We start from the raw sequence: 15,859 nt of genomic DNA, 5'->3' as shown, positions 1-15,859 counted from the left end.
CTCTCTTTTTTCCCCCTAACCAACTGACATAGTTGAAAACAGCAAGCTTTTGGGCTCAAAAAGCTTAGACGATCATGGCTACGAAAACTACAGCTACTCAGAAAGAATGTAATTCTGGAGGCTCCTTAGTGAAAAAGTAGTGCAAGCCAACATGTAAGTAATCACATAGCTGATAATATGCATTTATGTTATTATATTTTCTTCGGATTTTAAGTTTGGTATTGCTAAAGAAAGTGATTCCTAATTTTTTAAACTAAGTCCTCAGTGAAAATTATCTAGATGAAAAAAAACTTTTTGTTAAACAGGAGGAAATATGAATGATTTGCACTGTATTCACATTTTTTCTCTTATTTTAAAAATTTTCCAAAAAGTGTGCCTTTCAACTGAAAGCAATGATAGTAAATGTCTAATAATTTTTTTCTCCTGAAGGTTATGTGCCTGTGAAAAGAGAACTTTGCGGTAGAAATAGCAATGAAAACAGTAAAGAAAAATATAAAATTATGATGTTGCTAATACCACTTCTCTGTACTTAGATTATGTATAGTTTTGCCCTGAAATAATTCTAGTTATTATTTTTCACCCATTTTTCCAACCGTAATATAAGATACAGAAGATAGTATGTCATTCTGTTTGACAGGACATGGTATTCTCTTACATGAATCACACTATTGTCCCTTCAGATGTCATTCCTAAAGTTTCATTAAGATTTCTAACAAAAGTCAAATTTTTACATCCCCTACTGTTTTAATACTTGCTCACAGATTCCATACTTAATGCATGTAGGCTCCCAATCCTGTACAGACTGAAATGTGTATTATTAAGTGTAAGCGCACTGAGTAGTTCTCTTCATTATTATGCTCTTGTATTTCAGACTTAAGAAGCTAATAGCGATATTATACAATCATTATTCTCAGTATTACTTAGGACTGCATGAAACATAAACCTAATATAATAGTCTTGATTTACATCTTCCATTCATATCTAAGTTAATGCACAATTATAATAATTCAAGGATCAGAATGGGTAAATATTTAACTGGGTATCAGACAAGTGAGAAAGACAATTGCTATAGTCTAAAAATCCATGTAACACGAGGTGGGTATTGCATTCTCTGGCTGTAGCATCTGGGAGAGGATCATCAGTTTGTTTCCTCAGTGACTAGTGAAGCCAAAAAGCCACAGCAGGAACATAGCTGAGAACAGAAGGGAGAGAAAGGGATTTTGAGCCTCACCAAAAGTGATGTCAGTTCTTTAGATCAAATTTCCATTCCAAACAACTTGGGCTCATCAGAATGGTAGAAGTCTTATCAGCTGTAGTAGCAAATATGAGGTTAAGCTGCAGTTTCTGGAATGGACTCCTTTCCTCATACAGTTCTCATTACAGCACTACCTGAACATCATCTAGTAGTGTCTGTCCTCTGTTACAGATTCTTCTTATCAGAGAGTGTCATTATAATGTCAGAGAATCTCCTTACATTGTAGTAAGTGACACGACCAGCATTTGTCATGTTATCTGTTCTCTTGTTGCCAGGAGCATGTTCGGCTGAATGTTTTCAGTTTATTTTATCTGTCTTTTCTTCCATATACGTATTACATATTTATGTTAGTGAGGCAAGGTCAAAGTAATGTGTTTTGTTCTTCAAGCAAAATACAGTTAGGTTTCTGATGACCCCTTAGCTCCTAGGCACATTCATCCTATGGGCTTGCATCAGCCCTGAGAAAGTTCTGTCACTGGACATGACAGCTTTTTTTCTCTCTTGTTGCACAAGCTGTTTTATGTTAGAGCAGGGAAACTGCTGACAACTGGATCCAGTTTAGAGACCTAGTAGGCACTTCTCTAGGAATCATGGATCTAGGCTGTGGAGGATCTTGAGACCCTGAATTTGTAATTTAAAATTCTGGAGAAAATCAGTAGAGAGGGGAAGAGAGGGACGTATAATAACCCACATTGCTGAGATGCCATCCCTTCAGCTTCCTGTACTTGGAGTTTCCTATATGCAGCAGACTTTGTGCCTGGATATGCTGAATTGCCTAAGTCCAGTTGAGAGGTGGCAAAACCAAAGCAAGGCATTTATTTGCCAAAATGGCACAGAAGCTAATCGCTAGTCAGGGATGATTAGAAAGCTGGAGGCTGTCTTCTGACTCAGGCACACATTACTTTACAAATTACCTTGCTACGTGTTTCTAAGATTTATTTTACAACTATGGGGATTAGAGGAATTTGTTGTAATGAAAACTGGCGTTGTGTCATTACCATGTAACTTTTTAGTAAGATTCTTTGGCTTGCCTGAGTGCTTGCATGTTATTATATTCCCTTCATCTGGTCCAGTTCCTAGGTAAGTTAGACCAGTTGGAGGGCAGCAAGATACACCCACATGTAGTAATTATAGTAATTTTTTCAGTAACCACACTTCTACGTATTATTTTGGTATTCTGTGTTTGTATGGCATGTGGACATACAGCCAGTGGAAATTCCAAAATTTTTTCTATTTATTTTTCTAATTTGAGCCCTGCCCTTGCCCCTGATGCTCATCCAGCCTTCTAGATCCCTGTTATAGATTCATCTAAGACTCCCTTCAGATCTCCTCTGTAAATTTGGTATCAGTTGAAGTTTAAAGTTTAATAACATAGTAACTCTAGTTGAATGTACTCTTTCATCTATGAGTTTTCTACTTCCTCCTGTAGCCATTCAGTCCGATTTACCCTGACAAAGAAAAGATTTGGAGTTCTTTACTTTTGCAGTTTCAGTCTGCTAGCAATGATAGAGGTTTTAATCTAGAAAGGACTGAAGTGGACAGCATTTACTATTGTACAGTGAAAACAGAGTTCTGAATTTGCCAGTATAGACCTGATCCAGGGATGCTTCTGTAGGCAGTAAAGATACAAGAAGTATGTGGGGGCTTACAACTTGCATCTACTTTATTAGATTTCCTATAAACTTCCAGATGAAAAAAAACACTTAGCTTTGTGGTTTTTTTTTACTGTAGACTGCCTCCTGATTTTTCAGTAGCCAACTTTCAATTTAATTTTTTTTGCAGCCTCTAAAATGCTGCAAATGGTGTAGTCAAAAGACTGGATTTACTGTATTTCATTCAGATCTTACAGTATTGACTGTAACGTAGCTATAGGCCTGACTCATAATCATGAAGACATCCCTGAGGATTTAAGAAAGATTCGTTATGAAACTTAGGATCTGTGGTAAGGTTTTGCTAAAATGGCCTGTTACTTCTAAATATTTTAATATTTTTGTGGATTTAATGGTTGTGAAACGTGCTGGCTTGGTATCTGTGAAAACTGAAGCCCATTCTTTATTTGTGGATTAATTACAGCAGAACAGTTGCCAAGTGCATCTTCTCCACAGCACCCATGAACTTCAGCCTTGAACTGAAGAGGACTCATCAAATGGTGAGAAAATAGCGTGGCTGGCATGACTATTAAGTTATTGAGGGGATGTTGTTTTTTTTTTTTCTTCCCATGATTGATTCTGTTATTTAATAGGTATTGAACTTAGATTTTTGTAGGGTAGTTGCTGGGACCATAACCTGATTTCTCTCCCTCCATCAGTATTTCAGCTGTTAATTTCTCAAGCTTTGCTATCTTCTTAGCTGTCCTTGACTTTTCAAAATTGTTAGTGATACACTGAATTCATGAGCTAATTTCTTTATTACTTGCTTTAACCTTAGTCCTGCGCATGTGTTTAACTCTGTTCATGAGTAGTTTTATTAATAGCACTACTTAGAGGAGTGAAATTCAGATATGTGGAATTGTTTGAAACATTGAAGCTTAAACTTTGCATGAATGTATGCCTGAATTTAAATGAAATGCCACTGACATGAATGCAGGAGTGAGGGATCTGGAAATGCTTTAGCTAGTACTAATTTGTTTGGTTTTATGCTGTTCAATTTATTTCTTTTAAGACAGCTTGATGTAAGTTGTTCATTTGCTTCTCTAGTTTCCCAATTTCTGGGCAATTTTGAAATCTGAGCTTGAAAACATTTATAAAATTTTAGTAATGCTCATAATTCTCCTGAGAAGAACAAAAGATTATTTTATTTAACCATTTTATGAAAAAGTGACTGAATTTAACACTGCCTTAATCAAGTCTTTAATCTTACTCTATCATCCTACCTTCATTAAGTAACGTTTCTTATATGTATGGATTTATTAAGCATACATCTTAAAAACGGGGAGTTTTCCTTTTTTGCAGCTATAGGTGAAGGATGGAATATTGGTAGCAGGGGGTTCTGTGTGTACGAGTATAGTTGTTGAGTGTTGATACTGGCTTCCTGGTCATTTAGGTAGGTGACAGCTTAAAATAATGGTGCACAAAATGATCCATAGTTCAGGATCACAATGATCAGAAGCTCACAGCATGATGAGAGATGCCCCTGAACTTTTTTGGTATCTCAAAAAGTGGCTCAGTTTCTGTTTTCCTTTAGTAACTGTATTGTTGAGTAAGGAGTAAAAGGGACAGAACCCTACTAGCAGCTTATGATTTCCACATTTTCTCCTACCTCTATGTTTGTTACCAGAGAGATGGGAATATGGGATATTAACCCCCTGCCAGCTATTTACCAAAATGGGTTTGGAAGTGCAAGTGTGTTTAAATAGGCAGGAGAGATGGTGAGTCCTTTACACCAATAACTGAAATACACCTTGTGTTAAGAATTACTTCAGTACTGTTATCAACCACTGAACTATTTTAACCTTTGCCAAGGTTATTTATCATACTTATTTTTGTTACTAAAAATAAGATTTAAACTTAAGACAGAAAGAAGTGGTAGTTTTCAGGCAAAGTGCATTGAGATATAACCCAGAGGTCATTTTTAATACAGATTCAACAATCTGTTTCTTTTTTCTTTCTCAGCTACTTTTTCTTCAGTTTCCTTTTTGAGACCTTGAATTAACTTTTTTTTTGAGATTCTTGAATTAACTTTAAGCCCTTAACTGTTTACATTCTGCTTCATCAAACAGTTAATCTTGCACGTAAGTCATGATGCTTGCGTGAGTATGGCTTTTGAGATAAAGAGTTTGAATCCAAATTAGTCTCTTGCTTCTTGTACTTGACTTTGCCTATCTGATAACCAATAGGCTGGATCCAGACTAGCACCGAAGTGTGAGCCTACATGTTAGCAGAGTAAGGAGTTGGGGCTCAGATTTGAATGCATGCTTGATACTACACACATAGTGAATGATTACAAGATGATTAAAATTTATTTTCAAAGTTAAGCACTCTTTAGTTGTTTAGCTAAGCAGAGTTTAGATACTCCATATGCTTAAAGTTAAATGGTTCAAGTTAAGTGGTGAAAGGTTTTCCTAAAGCATTTTTGGAATTCATACGATTCTTTTACTTTAATAGAAGGAGAGATAGGCCAATGCCAAAAGGTTTTGAAAAGCCCATTCTCATTGCTCTGCTAAGAAGATAATTTTGTTTCTTTTATTCCATCCCCTTTTTGGTTAAATCCCATTCACTTTTCTGACTCTTCATATACTCATTGTTTCCTGCTAACTTTTCCTCTAATGTCCAGTTTTCTATTAACTTTTCCACACTGACTATTCATTGTCTGTCTTCTTTGTAGTGGAGTTTTTGGAGAGGTCATTATACTTTCTTAGTTTCTTTCCTTCTTTCATCAGTTCCTGGAATCCATGACAAATAAACCCCTCTGTTTTCAAGTATGCCTTTTTGGTGAGAAACCCAGAAGTCAAAATTTAGTGCTAGATCAATACTAAGGGTGAGCAGAGCAGTGTGGATGCCATTTAAAAAAAGGGAGCTAGGACCTGCATATTATTAAAGATTATTCCCTAAATTGGGATATCAGGATCTGGATCCAGGGAGTGGGATCAGGATTTTAAGATAATTCTTTAAAAATCAGTATGCTTATTCTAAAAAAACCCACAATCCACAATGAACCAAAAACCAAAAAAAAGAAAAGTCCAGGTATACTGAATAGATTCATTAGACAATGTCACTGCTCTTTCACTGAACTATGTATCACTGAACTTCTCTTAAGTCTTAGGAGAGACAGCATGGAACTGGAAGAGAAGCGGGCATCTCCATGAAGGGCAGTCAACTGCAGTCTTGGTAAGTTCAAAATGTAGATACAAAATCTTATTTCTGTTAAATTTTCACCTTTATGAAGCAACATATATGCAGGGCTCCATTCACAGTTGCAAAACAAAGCCGGTTTCGTTATTGAAACAGTCTCTGTGTTCTCTGAATTCATTTATGCTATCACCACATAAAAATCTGTGTTTTGATATAGCTGAGTTTGTGGGTGACACCTGAATGAAAACAGTAAGTGACATAAAATTCAATAGTTATTTTTATAGTGATTATGCTACAGTGCTTTCATGCCCAGTTTCTGAACAAATCAAGGTACATTGGATTGTGTTATCTCCTAAAAACTTTTGAATCCACCACTTAATTTCAGCTGCATTTGATACAGAAATAGAGGTCACAAAGTCAAGTTTCTACAATTTGAGTGAAGCTCAGCAGCTGGTAGTAAAGAAATTACTCAAGTTAATGTCCCTGGGGTAGAAAATGCTGCAACATGGGCTCAGAAATTTTCTGTTCTGTTCAACCTGTTGACGTGCCAGTCAGCATGCTTGGTTGGTCTGCCAGTCAATGCATGTGTAGCTCAGACCTAGCCACAATGTGAGCTGCCTCTTCTTCTAGAAGTCAGAAGCTGGTGTTTTCTGCAGGAATTTAGGGAAATCTCTTTAGAAGGGAATAAGAAACCAGCCCAGGGCAGTGTCAGCCTGGGATTACAGCACAAGTGTGCTGGTGGCACGTACGAGCACGCTGATCTGGTAACTAGACTTCATTACTTCTGCTAGTCATGAAAAAAACTTGGGTTTACCAGGGCCTTCTAGTCTCCCAAACCACTTGTGAATCATTCCATTTTATAGTAGTTTCTCTGCCTGGATTAGCTGCATGTTACTCCTGTCCACGTCAGAGAAGGGAACTGCTGAGACAGCTTCAGTATTTCATTTCTTTGACTGTTTGGATGTCAGCTCTGAGCTATTCCTTCAGCTGTCAAAATTGTAAAACTGGGTTTTCAGCTCTTCCCAGGAACTGACTGTAATTTAGCCTGCAGCTATGTGTCCCTGACCCATCCTACAACTTACACTCTTGGAGCAGTGCAGGAAACATGCATTGTATTGCAGTTACCTTCCTTTGTGAAGAAAGTTGTGAGCACAGGGACAGAAAACAATACTAGGATTGGGCTGCATCAAGTTACCATATTGCATTGCAACTTGGGAAATGCTAAATCTGTAGCTGCATGATTATGGGCATCACAGTTGTCTTGAAAGGACAACTATGGGCTGTCCTTTCTTCTCAGTCAGTGAGAAATGGGCAGATTAGACTTGCCAGAGGTACTCTTTCACTGACTCTGCAGGTTCAGGTGGGCAACACTAACTTGGCAGATGTCTGATATTTTTAAATTTTCTGTGTAATGTTAGACATTTGTAACACTTTATAAACAGAACTTAGCACTGTAGCACTGTTTTTTAGAAACAGTTGAATTTCTCAGAATAACAGAAGCCTAAGAGTCATGCATATGAAACATAAAATATAAAAGCAGTAACATGAGAAGAAGCACTTCTAATTCAATATTGTAAGACAACTGCCTTGAAATTTGTCATAATAAAAGTCTGTAACGTGTATTTCAAATTTTTTTGTTTGTCCTCCTGCCCAGTTGAAAACCATCAACCTGGCAGCAAGGAACAATAACCTGTGATACTTTTCTTCATTTTCTGCTTATTTTCATGTCTGTTCTTTCATGAAATTAAAGCCAGTAAAAGAACAACTGGTCATTAAAAAAAAAAAAAAGACTGCATTCCGTTTATATGGAACTTTTGGTTCTTCTGTTAGATTCTCAAATCCTTCCATTTGGTCCCAGCTTCTTCTTAGAAAAATATCGTTGTTTCTCTAACGCTGTCTGTATTAAAGGAATGAAGAAATGTCTTCTGCATGTTTCTAGGATCTAGTGGTGGTTCTTATAACCTTTATCACCAGTACTCTTGCATAGTGTCACCAGTTAAATATTATTTCATGGAACCTATGGCTAACCTGTTTTTAAGTGGTTTATAATACATAAAAACTTTAAACTTATAATATTTTCCTTTTAAAGATCAACATAGATATGTTTTTAGTAAGAACAGTAAGGTCAAATCATGAATGTTAAGTCTTGTGTGAACAGCAAAGAGGTGGTATATTCTTGTTTAACATTATGTTGTGTGCTTCCTGTGTTTTAAATGGTGTTCATTAAGAGCTTAAACTTAGCAAATAATTATAGTTGATTTTCATAAGGATTTTTTGTTTAAAAAAGCTGACCCTGTTTAGTCAAAAAATGACTAATACTATACTACTTTTTATCCTGTATTTTTGGAGATCTTGGTCTTGGATGCTGCTATATGTGGTCAGATGCTTTCATGGTCATGAAGACCTCAATTCACAGGCCTATGCTGTGTCCACAAAATGGGTGTTGTGGGACAGATTTTAAGAAGGCTTAAGCACTAAAAAGTGCCTTGCATCATAGATCAAAGAAAGAAGGATAATTAATTTTTAGAAAAGAATAAGTAAAAATTTGTATTTCAAATATATATCAGTAAAAGCTCCCATAATGTGCTGTCAGTACATGTAAAATCCATAAGCAATTTTAAGATGACATTCTTTAAAGAAGGAGCTGAACATTCCTATAAATAATGTGCAACTTAAAAGACATATGCAACTCCTTTATTATGTGCTAAATACTGTAATAAAACAGGCTATCAGTAGGTTTTGCTGCATGTTACTAATAATTTTTTTTTAATCCCAATATTTTTGCAGGTGTGTGGAGGAACAGGTCCTGTTCTCACTGTTGTTACTCCCACATAGGCGGACTCTGTAATTGATTATGTGTGGGTAGGGCCCTACTGAAATTAAGGAGATTCTGCAATAGTGCAGGGTTCTTTTTGTGAAAGTTCAGTTGCAAGATCAGGACCCTACTGTGACTCCTTACTGTGAATTCTGTCAGTGTATCATTGATTGTGCTGGAACCTGCCTTTTGGGATAATGTAAGTCCTACTTTCCCCCCAAATGTACTTTAGACATGAAATAATCATAAAACATTTCTAATTAGAAAATTAATATAATTTACATGCATTCTTTTAATTATGTTTTTTTGGCAGTACCAAATACTATATTCCTCAAAACTTCTTAATGGCACTGAGGCTTTGTGGATAGTTGGTCACATGATGAGAAAATTCAGCTGTAAGTACATTGAAATGATTGACTTTTTCAATAGTTAGTCTTTACTGATGTTGACAAACTAGTAATCATAAAAGGTGAATCAAGAAGTTAGATTTATGTCAATTGACTTCAGTTCTTTTTAGAAAATATATACAATACATCCATTAAGGATTTTCTATTCTTGGGTAATTCACCATGTGAACCTGGAGTCCTTCTGTACTGCTATTAGGTAGGGAGTTTTAATTTGTTTATTTTCTTTATTTTCAGAATAGTGTGTCTCTGGCTTGCTCTGTATTTTCACCCATAAACTTTCGGAAATTTATAGATCTATAAAAACTGTTTATACCACCAATATTTGTGTAGATATTCCAAACTGATTTACTCACGTAATTGTCTTGCTGAGTTGAACATTGAAATGTTAATAAATATACACTTATACTTGTGTCAGTGTAACTTGGTTAAATTAAACTGAGCTGGCATTATGAGTGAATTTGATTATGCATGCTGATTAGCTATAGTCTTAGGCAGGAACTACATATTTTACTGTACTTAAGTACTTTGTGCTTAATCAATAATAATTACCCATATCATATGTCAGTGGATTCACTCAAAATTACTACAAACATATATGCTTGGTTTAAGGAGGAAGTTCTTTTCCTGTAGCTATGGGTACAGTCATTGCTATGACTCCTATTTTTATATACAAATGAGCAAAATCTACATGTAGGTATTTTCCCTGTGTAACAAAAGGGGTATTATAAACTCCATGCCCTTTTTTATGATGCTGTATTTCCTTTCTGGTATTCAAATACAAGAATGTTTTCAATGGGGTCTGAAAAATGGAAGAACTGGAAATGTTATTGAATTTGCAAGTAATTATTAAGGGGCTGTAAAGATCTAGAGGACTTGTATGTAAAGACAATTAGAGATTCTCTCCCATGGAGCAAGGACACAGATAATAGTTGGTGAGTAAAGACCAAGGAGGACAGGACTGGTTTTTTGGTCGGCAAAAGGGCAGCATGAAATGGAAGCAATTTGAAGAAAGCTAAAGACCAAAGAAGAAATCAAAAACTCTGATCAAAAGCAGAGTAGAGTCCAATTTAAAAAAAAAACCCACACAAAAACCCCCAACCAAACACAAAATAAACAAAACCAAACCCCAGAAAATAGATGGCAAAAATATGCCTGAAAGGAGAACCAAATGCATAGCTACTGGTGTTTCTCATTGCACTGAAGGTATGATATATTTAAGTGTAAAACTTTCAGTAAGTTTTTCTCTACTTTTTTTTTCCTTCTGTTGGAGGGGAGTATATGCTTTGAAGAAGACTCAGTGACTGCCTGTGAATTGTATGTGTAAATTGGGGATTCAAGATGACAGTTACAACTAAGTACAGAGGACAGTGGGTTATGTATGCTAAACTGCAGTTAGTGCTAAGCAGAAGCCGTAATTTCATGTTCAAACACAGAACTTGATGATTTTGAAATGTACCATCTTCAACAGAGCTCAAAACACAGTTTCGTTATGTTTGTTACAGGATGGGAATTTTCAAACTTCTACTTTCAAAACATACTGATTTTGTTTTTTGAGATGTTGCAATCTAAAATGAAAATTGAGATTTTTCAATATGAATCAAGATTTTGAGAACTCTGGATGTTTCATTTTGTGTAAAAAAAATCTTGATCAGTATATTTTGGTTTCAAAATGTTTAGACCCAATGGTTTACTGTCTTCCCCTGTTAATCCTACTGGCCATATTAATTCTAACTTGCACTGAGTTGGGTAAAAGAAAGAAAAAGAGCAGGAGATCAGGTGATTACAAAAAAACCCAGACATGGGAGGCCATGCCTGCCTCGCCCCAAACCAGATCAAAAGAAGTGCCTAAGAGAGTTCTAGTTTCAGAGGAGAAAAGAGAGGGAAGTGAGTGGAGCATGAGGAATCCCCTAGATGTTTTATATGTATCCAGTTTTTTCTCTCATCACTACTGAGAGACAGATCATGGAGGTGAGACTGATTCCCACCCCTGTGATGGCAACTCCCCACTGCTTTGAGGGAGATCATGTTTGGGCATAGCTCTGTTCTGCCTGCAGTAGTGCTGCTACAAATAATATTTGGAAGAAAAGGAACTCAGAATTGTCTCCTGCTGTAAGCAGCTCTCCACTACTCACTGCTGCTAACCCCCATGGTTGAGCACCTGATCTGATTGATTCTATGGTTTAATTCATGCCATGATGCCGTAAGTCACTGGAACTAGAAGAACAGCAAGAAAGCAGATACCAAGAGAAATAGTTGGTATTGTGGAATGTAGGGAGTGGGCTTTTGGTACACAGCTACACATTGTGTGGGCTTGGGAATACTTCAAGAGCCAGAATACCAAACTACAGCAACAGAGTCCTTCAATGGCAAACCAAGGTGATAGCCCTTGTTCTGTGCACTAAGAAGGAAGAGCAAAGGAACATGCCTGAACATTCAGCATGTTAGTTCTAAGTTGTGAGATCTGTTTCTCTGCTGCTCTTTGCACTTGGCTTGTATCATGGCTGTCCTGTCTTCAAGCTGGATGTAGCATGTTTTTGCTTATGTTCAATGAGACACCCATCATATTATAACATCACAAACATTGTTTTTCTTCAACCCTTGAAAGTCAAAATGTGGTAGCATAGATAGCTGTAATAAGTTAGTAATAAATGTGACATGAAAGAATTTTCTCATTTCACAGTATTTATAGGAAAAACAATGTTTTATGTGTTTCATATAACTCCTCCCATCGTCTTTTCCTCTCCTAAGCAGATCTAATGCATGAAATTTTCTTCAGTAGTGCCGTAAGTTCTTTATTCCCAGTTACAGCTATTGATCTTTTTCATTAATAGTTTTTTTTATATTTAGTTTGAGGCCCTCTCTGCATCCCTATGAATGACACCATCATTCTGTCATTTGTTTTAAGTCATAAAATCTAGGCTAAATCTGAGTTTGGGGAATTTTTTCCAACCCTTTAAGGATGGTCTTTCTTCTCTGTCAGATGATTAGATTTTTCATCCAGGTTTTCCATAGATCATCTCTTTATTAGAAAATGTTTTTCTTTTGCTTTGACAAATGCAGTCTTGCCATGCTTGTTATCTAGTCAAAGTGCTACACTACTGTAAATATCGGTTTCCAAACTTACTCCTTTGGTATTTTCAATGTCCTCCTTCAGTTTATAGCAATAAAGATAAGCTATCTGTCTTCATTTTTCAAGGTCCATCAAGACTACTTCTACTTGATAACTTCTCCTTCAGTATCAACAGGTTGACTCTGGTTTTGATCAACATATCATGCCAACTTCCATCGTTTGGTCATTACATTTTTAGACCACACTGGGTATTTTCTTCTCAGCTGCCTCTCATGTATTGGTTGACTTCTTCATAAACATAACTGTTCACTATCTTGTTTTAAATATCTTCTTAAAAGATTTATGTACTGTGATGCTTAAAACAATCCAGCTAGACAACAGTTATATTGCGGATATATTAATGCCAATGCTTATCACAGTACTACTGTGCCATTGCATTTGTATTCTGCCATAATTTCTCCGTTGTCTCTTTATGTAGAATTCCACCACATCTACTTTTTGTTCTGTGTTTATTCATGGCCCAACTTAATGAGAAGTGGTCCAGGGTAAGGCCTCCCCAAGATTTATGGTAGTACAAATTAATAATGAATACCCACTGGATACTGCAGTGTAGCTGGTGGGTTCTGCTGTGCCTAATGTCACATCACATTTAGCACAGAAGGTGCTTCAATTAGAAGCCTCACAAAAGGGAAAGAAGTGAGTTGCAGCCACCAGATAAAATGCTAGCCCCAGAGGCCTTCTCAATTGTGAAACCCAAGTCAATAGCTACTGGCATTCTGTCCTGAAAGCACCCATTTCTTCTCTTCTCCACAGCACTAAGAACAGACTCTCCCTTCTCATAGGAGGAAGTCAGTGCAAATATGATGGAGTTCTACAGCGTTTGCAAAAGGTTAAAGGACTTTTTGTACTTCTGTAGCATCCTTCTGCTCCTTAGTGCATTCCCTTCTTGACACAGCATTTCTTGATACAGAAATCTTAAATAACCACAAGCAGTTGTTCCATTGGTCAGTCCTTTTTTAAATGCCACCTGATCTTCCTTGAGAAGGAATCTACATTAGTTTTAATTTGGCATCTTGGCACATTGCTGTCTCATAGTGCTCCATGTCCATTGTGCCTTGAAGGTAACAATTTTTCAGAAGAGTGGTAAACATGAATCCCATCAGGAATTCCCAAGTATGTCACCTTTTTTCTGGAAGTGGCTCTGCACGTATCCCTTTTCTTCCTTTCAAAGGGACACTGAAATGTCAGTGTCTAGATTATACAGAGATGACAGAATGTTTAGTGCCTAGCTGATACAGAGATGGTAGACTGGACTATTCAGACAAATGGTACTGTACATACCAAAGAAAGTATAGTCAAATAAGTTAATTTTATCAGAATAAACCACAAAATGTAATTACAAATGGTTCCATATATGAATAGGAGAAGTCTAGTAAGAGCTTTGGACTAGCTGATGGGATGGAGAGAGTGACTGTGAACTGCTGTGGGAGACTGGAGAGAGAGAATCTACAACCTGAAAGATTGATCATAACAAGAGTTCTCAGTGATACAAAGTGGATAAACTTCCCATTAGGCCACCATGCACGGGCTGTATTTTTAAGTATCATCAAGAACCACTTCTTGAGCAAACCAGCTAAAGAATCCAGAAGAGGGGGGACAGCCCTTCGTTTAGTCTAGTTTAGAACACAAGGACTATAGAAGAGCCATTCAGTAGCAATATATCATGCTGAAGTTTCTCATACTTGTAGGAGAGAAAAAAAATAACATTTAAAAAAAGTCTAGTATTGTTTAAAAATAATTGCATACAAATGAAGATACCTTTTAAACAAATGAAGATACCTTTCAAATAAATATTAAAAGAGACAGGGGGATTTTTCTTTCTGATTCTACCCCAACTGAGTAAGAATTGTCCAACACAACTGAAGAGTAAAGATAGTTACTAGAAATAAACAGAGTTTTTTCTAAAAGTTGAATCAAAGCAAGCAAAGCAGAAAGGAGCACAGTTCTGACAAGTTACGTGTAGACCTATTATAAGGCAGAACAAAACGATTTTGAAATGCAACAGGCTAAAATCCGAAAAGCAAAAAGAACCATTTTTTTCAAGTGTAAATCTTGCTAGTAGGGAGGTAAGTTCAATAGATAATTGCAGGTAAAGAGAATATTTAAAGACAAAGCCATCGCAGAAAGAAACAAATGAACTCTTTGCCTTGGCAAGGTTTATTACAGGGAGATTAGGGACATCCCCACATAAAAGTTGTTCTTTATAGGGAATATTTCAGATCTGAAATACCACTAAAAGATTTTTTTAAAAATTCATTGAATAAACATTAACAGATACCCATATAGAATGTTGTTCATTTAGTAGTCCTAGAGAAATTCAGAAATAAAACTGTTGAGCCATGAACTGTGTTGTATAATCTATCACTTAAATTAGCCTTGATAACAGAGAAATGGAAAGTTACAAATGTGATACTAGTTTTAAAAAGGGCTCTAGGGACAATCGGGCACTAATGGACTAATAAGTCTGACTACTGTGACAGATAAAATGCCAGTGAATGTGATAAAGAATATAATTAATAGGAACATGGATAGGTATAATAGGCAACCATCACCTTGGTTTGTGTAAAGGGTGGTTCTTGCTTAGAGCTTTGCTAGTTACTTGAAGGAGTCAACAGATACACAGGAAAGGGTGACCCAAAAGTTTTTTAAAAGCTCTGTAACCAAAGTCTTTTGTTAACAAAATAAAGTACAGTTACTTAAAATTCTTTGTGGATTAGTGAAGGGTTTCAAGATGAGGAACATCTTGTATATAGTAATATATATGTATATGTATATAGTATATATATGTATATAGTATAGCAACTAATGTGCAGTTGTAACAATGCCACCTCACAAAAATTTATATTGGCACCTTTGCTGATCCACCTGTTCCTAAATGGTCTGAAAAAGTGCAGTGGTAAAGACAGCAGATGATAAAAGGAAAATAATCAACTGGAGTCAATCCTGATGTTGACCCCAAAGAGCTACAGAGGATCTCACAGCAGGATCTGTGGTGATCCAGGAGCCATGGCTGTCACAGAGGCCAGATAACGCTGACCCCGCTGCTCAGCCCTATCTGTCAGCAGAGAGAGGCAGTGGCTGTTGGATCACTCCATAAGCTGTGAGCTCAGCAGGCTGTGACCAGTCCTGCCACTCAGGAAGGCAGGGACTTGTAGCTGTTCTTTCTAACCACAGCAGGGGCTGCAATTTGAAGAAGAGATTCTTCCTCCCTATTTTTCAGGGTTTCACAGCTCTGACCAGCTTACAATACAGGTTTTGATCCTGGAGTTGCTGCCTGTCACAGGGGTGGAATATCACCATTAAACTGATAGGGAGAATCTTGCTGGTGTGAGAAGCCAGGGCTGTCAAGCTGTTTTACTGGTGTTTGCATGGATTTTCAGCAGCTCCTGCTAATTTCCTAAAGTCGTTCTGGATGGAATTATGCTAGGAAATTTTCTGGATGGAAAAATGCTAGGAAAAAGT

At 36.7% G+C, this 15,859-nt stretch overlaps 2 long non-coding RNA genes across 18 annotated transcripts in view; one reads left to right on the top strand and one right to left on the bottom strand.

The window, feature by feature from the left end:
* The window catches only part of LOC119143802, a 91,951-nt gene that overhangs the window by 1,389 nt on the left and 74,703 nt on the right, over nt 1-15,859 (top strand). For all 16 annotated transcript variants that reach the window (XR_005102816.1, XR_005102819.1, XR_005102815.1 and 13 more), the window contains exons 2-6: nt 33-153; nt 3,329-3,404; nt 6,011-6,081; nt 8,833-9,059; nt 9,174-9,255. This is a non-coding gene — a long non-coding RNA (uncharacterized LOC119143802). The remainder of the gene's footprint in view (nt 1-32; nt 154-3,328; nt 3,405-6,010; nt 6,082-8,832; nt 9,060-9,173; nt 9,256-15,859) is intronic.
* The window catches only part of LOC119143803, a 79,470-nt gene that overhangs the window by 29,981 nt on the left and 33,630 nt on the right, over nt 1-15,859 (bottom strand). The window contains exon 3 of one of the 2 annotated variants that reach the window (XR_005102830.1): nt 179-1,192. The exons of the other annotated variant lie outside the window; for it this stretch is intronic. This is a non-coding gene — a long non-coding RNA (uncharacterized LOC119143803). Of the gene's footprint in view, nt 1-178; nt 1,193-15,859 lie in introns of those variants that run through there. 2 annotated transcript variants of the gene reach the window in all.

Source organism: Falco rusticolus, chromosome 2, assembly GCF_015220075.1.
Source record: "Falco rusticolus isolate bFalRus1 chromosome 2, bFalRus1.pri, whole genome shotgun sequence".
NCBI lineage: Eukaryota > Metazoa > Chordata > Aves > Falconiformes > Falconidae > Falco > Falco rusticolus.
The sequence above is the reverse complement of the archived record's forward strand: the minus strand, read 5'-3'. Positions and strand labels throughout refer to the sequence as shown.